This window comes from Peromyscus californicus, unplaced genomic scaffold, assembly GCF_007827085.1.
Source record: "Peromyscus californicus insignis strain IS unplaced genomic scaffold, ASM782708v3 Scaffold_7__1_contigs__length_154581171, whole genome shotgun sequence".
NCBI lineage: Eukaryota > Metazoa > Chordata > Mammalia > Rodentia > Cricetidae > Peromyscus > Peromyscus californicus.
In genome coordinates, this window is record NW_026294595.1 from 60,246,220 (window position 1) to 60,260,374 (window position 14,155).

General features: G+C 39.8%; 1 pseudogene; it reads left to right on the top strand.

Moving 5' to 3' along the window:
* Positions 1–4,795: 4,795 nt before the first annotated feature.
* On the top strand, positions 4,796–10,963 carry LOC128100877 (fructose-bisphosphate aldolase A-like; annotated as a pseudogene).
* Positions 10,964–14,155: the final 3,192 nt, after the last annotated feature.

Below are 14,155 nucleotides of genomic sequence, written 5' to 3' on the forward strand. Positions count from 1 at the left end.
GCTTACAATTTTAAAGATATGTTTAGATTTTCTACACAGACACAGCATCTGAAAAATAAGTGGGCACATTTAACTCTGTTCACATTTGCTCCCATATTGCATTGGCTAGGCCCTCTGTTACAAAAAGAAAACCAAAAGCATTTTGTCTTGTTCTTGATTTTACTGAGAATGCTTATACTTCAGTGAAAAGCTGGCTGTTGAAATGTTTTGGATATACTCCAGTAATAAATACTTTTAAACTCTTAGCTTGCTAATGGTTTTTCTCCTGATGGTTGGAGAACTTATCCATCACTTCTGTATCTACAGAAGTGATTCCTTTTAGTCTGTTGATGTTAAAAATTTTTACATTTCTGGTATGTATCATTGGCTTGAAATGTATTTGTGGGTTGTATACCATGTTGAAATTTATTTGTGAATATATAGATTGGGATCTGAGTATATTTGTTAGAAATGAGATTGACATAATCTTACTATTGTATATTAGAGTTGTTAATATTTGTATAAAAGTAATAGTAATTTATTACCTTACTATTTTTTATGCCTTTCTTTTTTTTATTATTTCTGAGAATATCTGTGTCTAACCATAATAAAGATATCAGAATGTGGTGGTATTTTACTTGTACTGAAATGTGATTTTAATTGTATGTTAATAAATAAAGTTGTCTGGGGGTCAGAGCTATTAGAGTCATAGCAAGTGCGTGGCGGCGGTGGCGCACGCCTTTAAGGACCTGGAGGACGGTACATTCAGGCAGTGACGAGGCAGTCACATGTTTGGGTTTACAACCAATGAGAAGGCAGAACAGGAAGACTTTAAAGACAGACACACAGGAAGTAGGTCCCTTTCGGAGAGCTCTCTTGGCTGAAGAGGATCCCTGAATCAGGAAGGGTGAGGCTCTTAGCTCTGACCTCTTGGCTTTCTTCTCTGAATTGGCTCTGTGTTTCTTATTTTATAAGACCGTTGGTTACATCTACATCAGAAACAGCCTCTTGGAAGTTTGGCAAATTCATTTCTAAGGACCATCTAAATATGGTTCTCTCGTTGAGTGGAGATTTGTTTACTGATTCAATTGTATTCATTGGCCTATTTTTTTTTTTTTGTTTTTTTGTTTTTGTTTTTGTTTTTCGAGACAGGGTTTCTCTGTGTAGCTTTGCGCCTTTCCTGGAACTCACTTGGTAGTCCAGGCTGGCCTCGAACTCACAGAGATCCGCCTGGCTCTGCCTCCCGAGTGCTGGGATTAAAGGCGTGCGCCACCACCGCCCGGCCCATTGGCCTATTTTTTATTTTTTTATTCCCATTTTCCTATTTTTTACTCAAATGTATTAATGTGCATTAGTTCAAAATTAAGTATTTTATCTAAGAGCTGAAATGTGGTTAGACTTCTAAGAATTCTTTTCAGTCTTAATTAATGTTAGCTTATATTGTTTGTTTGCTAGGTAATCACAGTTAACTTTTTCTCTTCAGTCTTGATAATTCTTGCTGAGAATGTAAATAGTTGATTATTTTTCAAATAATCATCTTTTAGCTTTCCACATCTGTTGTTTTTACCATTTTTTTCTTACCAATTCAATTATCTTAATTTGCTGTTTTCTTTTTGTTGCTAACTTAGTTGTTCTTATTTCTTGACTCCACATTTGTTAGTTTTACTATTTTTATCTTATCATTTCTACTATTGTCTTTATTTTGCTTTTTCCTTATTTTTTGTTGCTGACTCAGTTGTTCTTATTTCTTGACCCAATGTATAACATTTTATTTTCTATTAAAGTAAATATAATTGAAACTTTAAATTGACCACTAAATAACATTATAAAATTGTTCCATAAATATTGACAGGTAGTACTTTTATTTTCCTACTTTCAATGTTTTTAACTTTTTATTGATTCTTGGTGGATTTCACATCATGCATCCCAATCCCACTCATCCCCCCATGTCCTTGCTTCAGTCCTCTGCCCTTGCAAACCCCACCCCCATAACAAAATTTAAAACTAAAAACAAAAAACCAAACAAAAAAAAAATCTTGGCATGGAAGCTGTAGTGTGGTCCAGTGAGTCACACAGTACAAGCATCTGTATTTGTAAGTGGTCATTGCAATGAGTCATTGGTCTGGTTCGAGGCCTTTGGCTTCTGCCACACTATCAACACTGGGCCCTCACTGGTCTTCCTCCTGGATATCCTATTGTTGCCCTGTGTCCTGGAGGTCCTGTAGCTTTGGATCTACAGGTTCAGCGCCTTCACATGCTCCAGCAGTTCATAGATGAGGTGGGTGTTAGGGTGGGCTACCTCATAGTCCTGCTTCTGGGCCCCGGTGGCAGTAGGGTTAGTTAGCCTGCCAGCTTTCCCTCATCTTCACCACCCAGGCGAGCTTTCCAGCACTGCCCTGGCTAGCTCACCCAATGCAGCAGACAGCAAGAAGAGGAGACAATTCTCCTGCTCTCACACCCCAGGTCAGCTCACCCATGCTCACACCACCAGGGCCAGCTCTACTGTTTTGCCCATGTGAGGTGCCGGGCTCACTCTCTGGATTGCGGCACTTGATGAGGGGCAGGACCAGCTTGTCTGTTCTTATGCCGCCCCCCCCCCCCCCCCAGGTCGGCTCTCCTGCCTGTCACAGGTGGCAAGAGGAGTGGGGAGGCCTATTTCCCTTACTCTTAACCATCCATGGCATACCAGGGAGGGGGCAGGGCTGCTCTCCTGGGCTCAACACACAAACAGGGTCAGCTCTAGTGTGCTACCCAGGAGAGGTGCTGTGGCCGCTCCCCTGTGTGCTGTGGTTAGTGAAGGGCAGGGCCAGTTCTCTCACACTAGTGGCCCGGGGACCAGCTCTCTCATCCTCTGCAGGTGGCAGGGGTGAGGGGAGAGGGGGCATTTTTTTCCTCACTCATGCTACTACATGGCAGATGGTAGGGAGTGGGGTTGAGGTGATCGAGTGGGGTTTGAGGTGGCTGAGTGGGAATTGAGATGGCCGAGTGGGGGTTGAGGTGGCCGAGTAGTTGTGGTGATGGACTGCTACTTTTATATTTTTAGTTTCCCATGTGTGAGCGATAATTCTGAGCATATCAAATCAGACCTTCACAGCACGTCACTGTACCTGCATGGGGTCGGGGGAGGGGGAGTGGAATCCACCACAGCAGCTAAGATTCCCAGTCTCCTCAGACAAGACTATGCAAGATCATCTGGGGATAAGCTGGGGGATCATAGGCGAGCTGACTTAGATATTATCGGGGCAAGGGGGCACACCATAGGCCAGTATAGTCAGGGCTCTTGAGTGAACTGGACAGTTTGCATTCTAGAGTGCCCTTTTGCCTTTACTTTTCAAAAAAAATAAAAAAAGCTGCTGGTGACTAAAGCAATGCAGTTCTTGGCTTATGGATAAGACTGTGAGGTGTTTTCAAGTGATTGTTAGAGTACAATGAATCCACTGTCACAAGAGAGGAAGGGGGCATCCTCCAAATGAAAGCATTAGGCCAAGCAACAATTTTACCATTGTTATATCTGTGGTTTGGGATAAGGAAAAGCTTTAACTCACCCTGACTTGAAACATGCAATAGCCTAAACATGATAATACCACACTACCGTGAGTGATAATACCAAATTTGTTTGCAGGTGCCTAAAAGAACCTCCCAAAGGAGTTAGTTGAAGTTGCTGCACTAGTCTGTGGTGATATTTTATTTGTGCTTTAATAAATAAAGCTTGCCTGGAGATCAGAGGAAAAAACACAGAAGTCATGCAATCTTAGCACACGCCTTTTATCACTTGGCAGGCAGGATCTTTGTGTGTTCAAGGCCACACTGGAAACAGAGCCAGGTGTGGTAGCACACACCTTAAATTCCAAAACTAGTTAGCCAGGGAAGTCTGAAGGTCTGTGCAGACAGACCGGAAGTGGCAGAGATGTGTAGGAAAAGGAAGTGATGAGCTGAATGGAGAGAGCAAATCAGATGGCAGAACAGCAAGGCATATAGACGTGGGTAGACAGGAAGTAACTCGCATTTGGAAGCTGCAGAGTTGGTGAGGTAAGGTTGGCTGGTGGCTTTCCCTATTTCCCTCTCTCTAAGGTTTTCACCCCTATATTTGGCTCTGTGTTTTTTATTTAATAAGACCTTTTAGAAATTTGTCTACACTAGCCTTGTGGTTTTGCTTGAACTATGCACTCGGAACACCTTTGGCTGTATGTTTATAGTTTTCTCACTAAGGCTGATTTTAAAATGTGGTCAATTTATCCCTGCCATCTTAATAAAGCTAACAGCTCTGGCTAATGCATTATGCTAATTAGTACATGCAGAATGGAAAGTAGGTTATTGTTTTAAATCACAATGCACAGTTTATAAAGATACCAGAGTATCTTTACTCAGAACAAAGTATCTTTATGCTGAACAGTCTGATCTTGAAAATCCATTAAGACTGTTGATTTATGTTACAAAGTACTACTTAATCCTGACGACAAAATGTGGAAAGAAAACCACTGTTAGTCAAATTTTATACCAATAATTACAAGTAAACATGAGTTTACATCCTTTAACATGAAAAAGTCAAGTATTGACATATCTGTTACTACCCTAAATATTGCACCTGTATAAGTAAGCTAAGACAATAACTTGCATTTTGATTCATCAGTCATCTCAGCATTTACAATCATAATTACACTGAATTTATTAGATTTTAAAATTCCAAAACCAAATTCATCTTGTCTAAATGAAGAAGTTAGTGTTTGTGTTACCTGGTCGTCATTCTGGGTACACCTAAATAATTCTTGCATAGAAGACATCTTAACTGTAATTGTTGTTCAGAATTCAATGCTCAATGAGGGTTCTTAAAGAAGGGGATTTTCTGGTGAAAGAAGACACAACTATTGATCGCATTTTAAAATACGAGATATGTAAAGGCACAGAAATCACTGTGATGTCTATAAAATTTAACAAAAGAAATTAGAAATATAAGCCAGAAGAGGTAGCACATGCCTATAACTCCAATTTTAGTCTTTCTAAATTGTAAAATGTAACCACCATGGATATATGTGTAGAGTTTTTTTAAACTAAAAATAGACTATCATATACTCCACTATACCCCTTCCTGCCATACAGAGACACTTGCATGTCCATATTTCTTCCCACTATACTCTTAACAGCAAGGAAAGGACTCACCCTAGATGTCTGTCAGTTGATCAACAGGTAAGGAAAATGTTGTATGTATACACAATGGAATTTTATTTGCCCAATAAGAAAAAAAAAGAAAATGTGAAGTTTTTGGGTAAATGGATGGAACTGGAAAATACTGTGTTTCATAACTTTCTCTAATGGGGACCAAGTGTTCAAATAACTAAACCAATGGAAGAAATTTCTCATTCAAACCATTACAATTACCTTTATCATTTTATGGGAGTAAAATAAACATCTATGGACCATGGTAGGCAGCATTGTTCATTTGGGTAATTTATACTCCAACTATAATGAATATGAGTAAATGGCGATCAGAGTTTGTATATATTTTTATAATATAAATAAATACTTTATATATAATACATATACTATATATAATTTCATAAATGAAGTATGCCAGGCTGGAGGTGATAATTTATTAAGGTTCTAGGTGAAATCTGTAATTCACACATATTAGGATTATGTAACTTTATATATATATATATATATATTTAAATCAGGAGTTATCAAATGACAATGATATAAAGTTGTGGTTTTTTTTCAATTAATTTAAGTTTTTTAAAGGTTTCACATCTACTTGGAAGCCACCCAGTTAGGAAATGGCATTTTCAGAACAAGATGCTAAGTGTAAATAAATCATATGTAACACACAAAACTTTTCAGATGTTCTATGACCTTGAGATGTTTTGCTCAATCTATTCTATTCTTGTTGGAAGAGCTTATTTTGTCCTTTAATTCTAGTCACATAGTCCCATAGACTTAGATAACATATTCTCAAAACTAGTTCAAACAAAGAAATTGATCCTTTCAAAAATGAAGTATGTCAGGCTGGGAGCGAGAGTTTATTAAGGTGCTTTGTAAAATCTGTAATTCACTAATACTAAGATAGATGATGTAACTTCCAAATGAAAAGAAATAGCAATCAAGATTTTTTGGTAATGATGGTGTCTTTCTATAATAAGCAAAATAAAGTGACTAGCATTACTTCAACCTACACTTGCCTCAGACATACACAGTAGAAGAAAAGAACTCCATGGTCAAAAGAGTCTAGAAACTAAAATAGGAGGAGCAGCTCAGGGAATGCCTAGAGTGTAATTCCTCCTGTCACTCATGCCAGGCAAGCCCTGGGTCACGCACCAAGAATCTAGGAGAATCAGGAAGAGTGGGGAAAGATATTGCCAGTTTCTGATGAACTTGTGGGGGCTTCGCTTTGTCACCAGAACAGTTTTACTGTGCACAATCACCTTCCCTGGCCCTTCTGGTGTCTGCAAATTCTGCAGTCTCACCACCTTCTAAATAATGACGGTGATGATGGTCATTATCTCTGTGATCATAGTCGGCACACACATGGACGAACTGAATTGCATTAACTGCTTGGTCCTAACAACTGTCCTTAGGCCCATGTTATTACTTCCTAATAAACGGAGACACAAAAGCAAAGTAGCAAGAACCTGTCAAGGTCACACAGCTAGTGAATAATAAAAATCACAGTTATGGCCATCTAAGACCAAAATCCATGTCTTAGTAATCCCCAATCAAATCAGAAGCTTTTTCCGATAGAAGAAATATTAGAATTTCTATGTTCTCCTAAGGTATAAAGCTACAGAGTTTTAGTTTTAGACTGGGACATCTCTTCATACACAGAGATGTCAATGGCAGGCAGCAGAGTGTTTTCCTTTCATTTAGTAATGTCTGAAGGAGAATCAAGACTTACAAGAATAGGATTGACTTCGAGGACCAGACATCTGTATTGTCAAGTCAAAACGCAAACAATTATTCTCCCTATCAGAGAACAGACCAGGAATTCCCTGATACTTATGATATCTAATAGGTAATTTGAATCATCTATAGATGGATGTCAAAAAAACAATAAAATGAAAACACTTCAAATATTTTCATAACCAATGTCTTGTATATTTCTCTGAGAAAAATCTAAGCACCAGCAGTTTGCCAAAATGTTAAATAGAATATTTTAATATAAATATAGTGTTCTTAAAAATATATAGCATTTAGGGGATGGAAAGATGCCTTGGTGATCAAGAGCACTTTTTGTACTTGTAGAGAACCCAGCATCCACATGGTTGCTCACAACCACATGCAACTCCAGCTCCAGAGAATCTGATGCCCTCTTCTGTCCTCAAGGGCACCAGGAGCACATGTTGTGCACATACACATATGCAGATGCTCAATTATACACATAAGAGAAAAATGAATAAATCCTTAAATATATATTTAACATGTGTGTTAAAAAAAAAAAAAACTGTGATTTAGCCGGGAGGTGGTGGCACCTCCATTAATTCCAGCACTCAGGAGGCAGAGGCAGGTGAATCTCTGAGTTCGAGGCCAGTCAGGGCTACACAGAGGAATTCTGTGACAGAAAAAACAACAAAAAAAAAACTGTTAATTAAAAGAGTTTTACTTGGGCTGAAGAGATGTCTCAGCCATTAAGGCTAAGCTCACAACCAAAACCAAAATACTTTTACTTTCTGGTACAGCCTATAATCCAGAGATTCTATTCAAAATATCTGTCAGCTCTTCTGAGGACAATGCAGTAACATAAATATCTGTGAAAAATCTATAGTATGTACAAGCACAATCTAAGGAAACACAAAAATCTGTGTTTCTGGAGTTATTTTGTTATTTTATTTAAAAGTTTATCTGTTTCAAATGAGGCCCATATAACCATCTGTCATGAATTAAGGCAAAAACAGTACTCAATAATTTTAAGTATTTTCTCAAGAATTTCATTACTTCTCAAGTCTGAAATACTTTCTAAAGACATGAAAGAGGAAATGAAATGTGAGGCAATGTGATGCAAATGTTTTTACAACACTGGGGTTATTTCTTGAATATCTTCCTAAATACAAAAAGTCATCCATCGAGCCTTAGTACGTAGGGTTGAATAGCCTTAACATGGTGTACTTTACAAAAAAGAAAAGTGTAATTAATACAGTACGTTAGGGGAAATTTGAAGAGATTCTGAAATGTGGCATTGCAGTAGATCCAGAAAATAATAATTGTTTGGAAAGAAGAAAGTCAAAAGAGAGAAAGATGTCTGAGCCTCTGAGGCCTGTAGTATAGACCAGAAATCTTTGGACATGAAAGGAATGTTTATACATTGTTCTTGTTTCTCCCAAAGCTGTGCAAGACAGGTTGTACTGTATTATCCAAATTTCTGAAGCTATTGAAGTTCAAAGAGTTTAAATAATGTGTCAACATTCAGGTGCTACATCTGGTGAGATAAGAGTAATAGAAGCATAGCTGCCGGTTGCCTTTTTACACATTAATTTGGAACTGCCTCCTGAGGAGTGCTCTTGGATGAGTGGACACACCTTCTGAGATTTGGATGTGGCCAAACTTCATTCTTATAAACAGTTGGTCCATGTCCTTGAAAGTCTAGAGTATACATGAGGAGGCGGCAGCCCATGTAAGGTACAATGTAGAATCAATACCAAAAAAGGAGACAACCTCCAAAGAAAGCCCCAAATTAATCAGCTAGCATGATGAAAATAGTAAGGCCCAAACCATAAAGAATTGGCCAAGTAGGAAAATGTAAATCCAAAGCTACTAGATGGGAAAAAAACAACTTTCAAAATGGAGGAGAAACATTATATATTAATTCAAATCATGTATTTTATGCCCCTGTGACTCTAAAGAAGTATATGATGCCAGGATTAAGAGTAAATATGGATTAAGATTTGTCAGTTGGTTTCATCCATTTGCTTTTAAATTTAATGATGTTGTTTTTAACAGCTGAGTAATACTCCATTGTGTAAATGTACCACATTCTCTTTATCTACTCTTCAGTTGAGGGGCATCAGGGTTGTTTCCAGGTTTTGGTTATTATGAATAACACTGCTAAGAACATAGTTGAGCAAGTGTCCTTGTGTTAGGATGGAGTACCCTTTGGGTATATGCCCAAGGGTGATATAGCTGAGTCCTAAGGTAGATTGATTCCCAATTTTCTGAGAAACTGCCATGTTGATTTCCAAAGTAGCTGTACAAGTTTGCACTCCAATCAGCAATGAAGGAGTGCTCCCCTTACTCCTCATCCTCTCCAACATAAGCCATCATTTGTGGTTTTGATCTTAGCCATTCTGACAGGTGTGAAATGGAATCTGGCCCTCTACAACTAATGTGAGCTCATAGGAACTCACAGAGTTGGAACAGACACATGGGGAGCCTGCATGGGACCCACCTGGGCCCTCTACATATGTGTGACAGTTGTATAGCTTGGTCTACTTGTGGGACTCCTAGCAGTGGGAACAGGAGCTGTCCTTAATGCTTTGCCTGGTTTTGGGGAACCTTTATTCCTCATACTGAGTTGCCTCGCCCAGCCTTAATACAATGGGGAGGAACTTATCCTACTGCAACTTGATATGTCATGCTTTGTTGATACCCATGGGAGGCCTGACCCTTGCTGAACAGAAACAGAGGAGGAATGGATGTGGGGGTGGGGGTGAGGGGAGGTGGGAGTAGGGAATGGGAGGAGAGGAGAGAAGGGAAACTGTAGTTGGGATGTAAAATAAATGAATAAATTTAATTACTAAAAAAGAGATTTGTCAGGAGATAACTGGAAACTTTCAGCAGTGTCAGCTACAGTAAGTTCATAAATAGAAAAATAAAATAGAGTTGCACCAAGAAAAAAAAAAGGCCTCCTTCCTCCTCCCCTGGAGATGAACAGGCTATTTTCTCTTGGAACCTACCACAGAACTGGGTTCTGATGACCTTAGCTGCTTTTGCTCCTCAGACCTCTTGCCTACCCACCACCATACTCAGCCAACCCACCCCTTTCTGTGCCAGGAACCTGCTGCCAGCGGCACCTTGCCCTACCCATATCCAGAGCTGACCTGGGAGCACAAGAAGGAGATGTTTGGTACCACTCATCCAATCCTGGCTGCAAGCGAGTACAGGGAGCAGTGCCAAGCAGCTGCAGTCCCTTGGAACCAAGAACAGTTGCTTTCTGCCACTGTTGCTGACTGCTGCTGACCAGGTGAATCCCTGCATGGAGGTTGTGGGGATGATCCTCTTGCATGAGACACTGTACCAGAAGGCAGATGATGGATGTCCTTTCTCCCATTATCAAGACCACAAGTGGTGATGTGGGCAATAAAGTAGACAAGAGAGTGATGCCTCTGGCGTGAACCAACTGCGAGGCCACTGCCCAGGGGCCGGAAGGGCCCTCTGAATGCAATGCCCAATGCTGACTTTACAAAGTAGCATTGTATGCTGAAGACTGGGAGACATAACTCTTTAACCCTTGCCCTCATAGGAAATGCTAGTGTTGTGGCCCATTCAGCTAGAATCTGCCAGCAGAGTGGCACTGTACCCATTGTTGAGTCTTAAATCCTACCTGATGGGGACCTTGACTTGAAAAACTGACATTATATAACTAAAAAAGGTACCGACTATTGTCTACAAGGCTCTACCTTGAAGGACCTTGCTAAAGCCCATCATGGTTGCCCCAGGCTATGCATGCACTCAGAAATTTTCCAATGAAGAGATCGCCAAAGCATCTGTCACAGATCTCATTGCACAGTATCCTTTGCTGTTACTGGGGTCACATTCCTGTCTGGAAGGCAAAGTGATGAAGAGGTATCCATCAACCTCAATGCTAAAAACAAGCTCCCCCACTGAAGTAATGGGTCTTGATTTTTTCCTATGGCTGAGCCCTGCAGGTCTTTGCACTAAAGGCCAGAGGCAGGAAGGAGACCCTGGAGGCTGCCCAGGAGGAGTCCATGAAGGAGCCCTGGCCAACTGGCCCTCTTATCAAGGAAAGTCCATCCCAAGTGGTCAGCATCAGGGAAGTTAGTATTCACAGGTAGTGAATCCTTCTTCATCTCTTACTGAACAAAGTGTTCTAAGGTCAACACTCCAGGCCCTGCCTACCCACTTGCTCTTGAAAAGAGGCCACCAGACTTATTCTCACTCTCGCTGCCCTCATGACTCTTGTTTATGGAGTTATCTGTGAATTCTAACTCTGCCATCCCTACCGGCCCAGTGCCGATAAAACACCATTTAATGGGGGCTGTGGACAAGAAAAAATATTTAGGATATGAGATGTGGCTGATATGGAAAGGAGATAGCAGAGTACAAGGAGAGAATTTTACATTGCAAAAAAGAAAAATGAACATGCTCACAGAAAGGAAGTCAAGATGATGGAGAGAGTTAACCAGAGAAAGTGATTCTGTTAGCAAAAAAGAGGATACACAGTGAGAAACATAAAAATTAATAAAGCAAGAACATGGTGAATGATCTAGGACATGGCATTGATGCATATTGGAGGCCATATCCTGTGCAGAATGGTGAATATTCCTCCAAGACCACTGAGAAGTACAGAAGTCTATGGATGTATCTCCATATTCAACAACAGTCATCATAGAGTCTAAGGAATCCACACATTCTGTAATGTTGGCAGTGAAGTTATTACTATCGGAATATTAAGGCATGGATCTGACAGGTTTTAAGTCAGATGTATTTTTTTATTATTTTTTTTTTTTTTTTGGTTTTTCGAGACAGGGTTTCTCTGTGTAGCTTTGCGCCTTTCCTGGAACTCACTTGGTAGCCCAGGCTGGCCTCGAACTCACAGAGATCCGCCTGGCTCTGCCTCCCGAGTGCTGGGATTAAAGGCGTGCGCCACCACCGCCCGGCCAGATGTATTTTTTTAAATAACAAAAAAGTACAAAGGAGAGAGGATGAAGCTGAGGACACTGGAAGATCCTATGATGTAGACATTGAATTGTAGGGGTTTTTAGGGGAAGCAGTTCAGACATGTAGTCCTCTCTGCTGCTCTAGGAAGCCTGGCAGAGGAGCAGAGATGGGAGACTACAAGAGATACAAAACAATTTATAACAGGACAATTATTGACGACGTTATGGATAAGCAGAAAAGAACTAGAGTGACCCTGAAGAGTTCACAATCTGAGGAAGAATCAGAAAGGTTAAAAAAAAATGTGAATACTTAGAGTGCTTACAATAACTTGGCCTGGGGCAGGCACCCTGTATGTTCTTATTTTGATTTCTCATAACAAAAAGTGACAGTGTGCAGATAGGTAAAATGAGGGTCAAGAAGGAAAGTATGTCTGACCCTAGATTACTACCCTCAACACAAAGGAGGTTATGAAGTAGTGATAGAGCATTCATCTTTAAATTTTCAAAGATGGATCTGCAGAATCTGGTCTAAGTTAGTGCTGAACTTGAATACAACTTGTAGTAGAGACAGATACTAATGATGTTCATCATGGTTGTTACACATAAGGTAATTATGCATAGATGATGAGCATTTTTGTTATTTTTATTGATGACTGTCATTAGTATTCATTCAGCTAAGTCAAGGGTTTTTGTCTCTTATTAGTTCTCTGCAGTAAAACTCTCAGTGGGGACAGCATTGCTGGGTACTAAGACTAGCTATTGCCAAGTGTTAGGAAATCCCTTCAGAGCTAACTTATTTATTTGACTGAGCGACTCTTTCGTTTCCCCACACTCCACTCAATAACACCAGGCAGTAAAAGAGAAAGGCCTGTTAACTGTGTGGTGAATGAAAAGAAAAAGGAGCAAAGAGGAATCACTGCTCTTCCCTACAATCTCTTCCTGCTAGCTTTAAGGCAGAAAATTCTTTCATGGGGTAGATAGGCTAGCAGAAGCTTAATGCGAATGACCACTTTTCTTGAGTGACATAAAGCTCTTCGGATGCTGGTGTTTTTTTAATTTTTTTTTTCTTCTTTGGAAAAGAGTAAGCAGACAAGTTTACTACAAATGGAGGAACTAAGCTGAGGCTCCCTGGGTTCTCTCAACTGGGTGATTGCTCACTGTAAGACTATGAGACATGAGTGAAATGTAGCAAACGTGAGTATTCTGGAGGGCAGCAACAGTGACTGCTCATTAACTGTGCTCAGTATGGAAGCATCTTGGGAAGAAGTCAGTGTCCCACAGAAGTCCATTCCCCATGAGACTCTGGCCTTTCTGTTATCTGGCTAGTTCAAAAGGCTAATTCTTCACTATTGCCCTCTCTGATAAGATGCATTACAGTGCACAGATGGACAAAAAATTCACTTTCATAAAAATCTTATATTTTTAACCAAGACATGCTTAAAATACTTGACATTAGCATGAATGTATTTCACTATTTCAAGAATAGAAATGTATAACCACAGCCTTCAAAGGAAACATTCGAAAATATAAGCTTATTCCTAATGGCATGATCAACCCCCAGGGAAAAGCTATCACTGGCATGGATGCTTGAGCCTGCTTTATGTGTTATACTTTCAAAGCACAGTCCTGAGCCTCTCCCACACCAAGCTACAGGTCTTGGACCTCTGCCCTACCCCAGGAAAGTCTTTAGAGCTGTGCCCTCGGATAAGTGGCTGCTCAAATGTCCTGCACAGCACCTCTTCCTGTGATTGCAGAAGAATCTTCCCAACCATCTGAGGACACATACCAGAATGGACTTCCTTTGTTTACTCATTTTTCCTGAATTTCTCACTGTTTTCTAAGGTCATTTTGTCTGTTGCTTGTCTAAATGTTTGTGAATTCGGCTTTCCTCCATAAAGGACCTGCAGGTCCTTTAACTATATGAATATTCAAACAGATTTAAGAATTAAGACCTAATACACATATCTCCAAAGAAAGCATACAAGTGGCCAACAAGTGCATGCAAAATGCTCAAAAAGACAAATTATTAATTAGAGAAATGATAATCAAAATCGCACAGAGACTGTGGCACTTTACACCCACAAGGTTGGCTACCATCAAGGAGACAGATGTTAACAAATGCTGATGAGAATGTAGAGGAATTGGAAGCATCCTACACCACTGGTAAAGTGCAAAACAGTGAAGTTATTTTGGAAAATAGTTTTATAGTTCCTTAAAATGTTAAACACAGAGTTACCATATGATGAAGAAATTATACTCCTTAGGTATGTACCTGAAGAAATGTAAACATTCCACACAAAAAATGTGTATATAAATGTTCATAATAGAATTATTCATAATATCAAAAAAGAAAA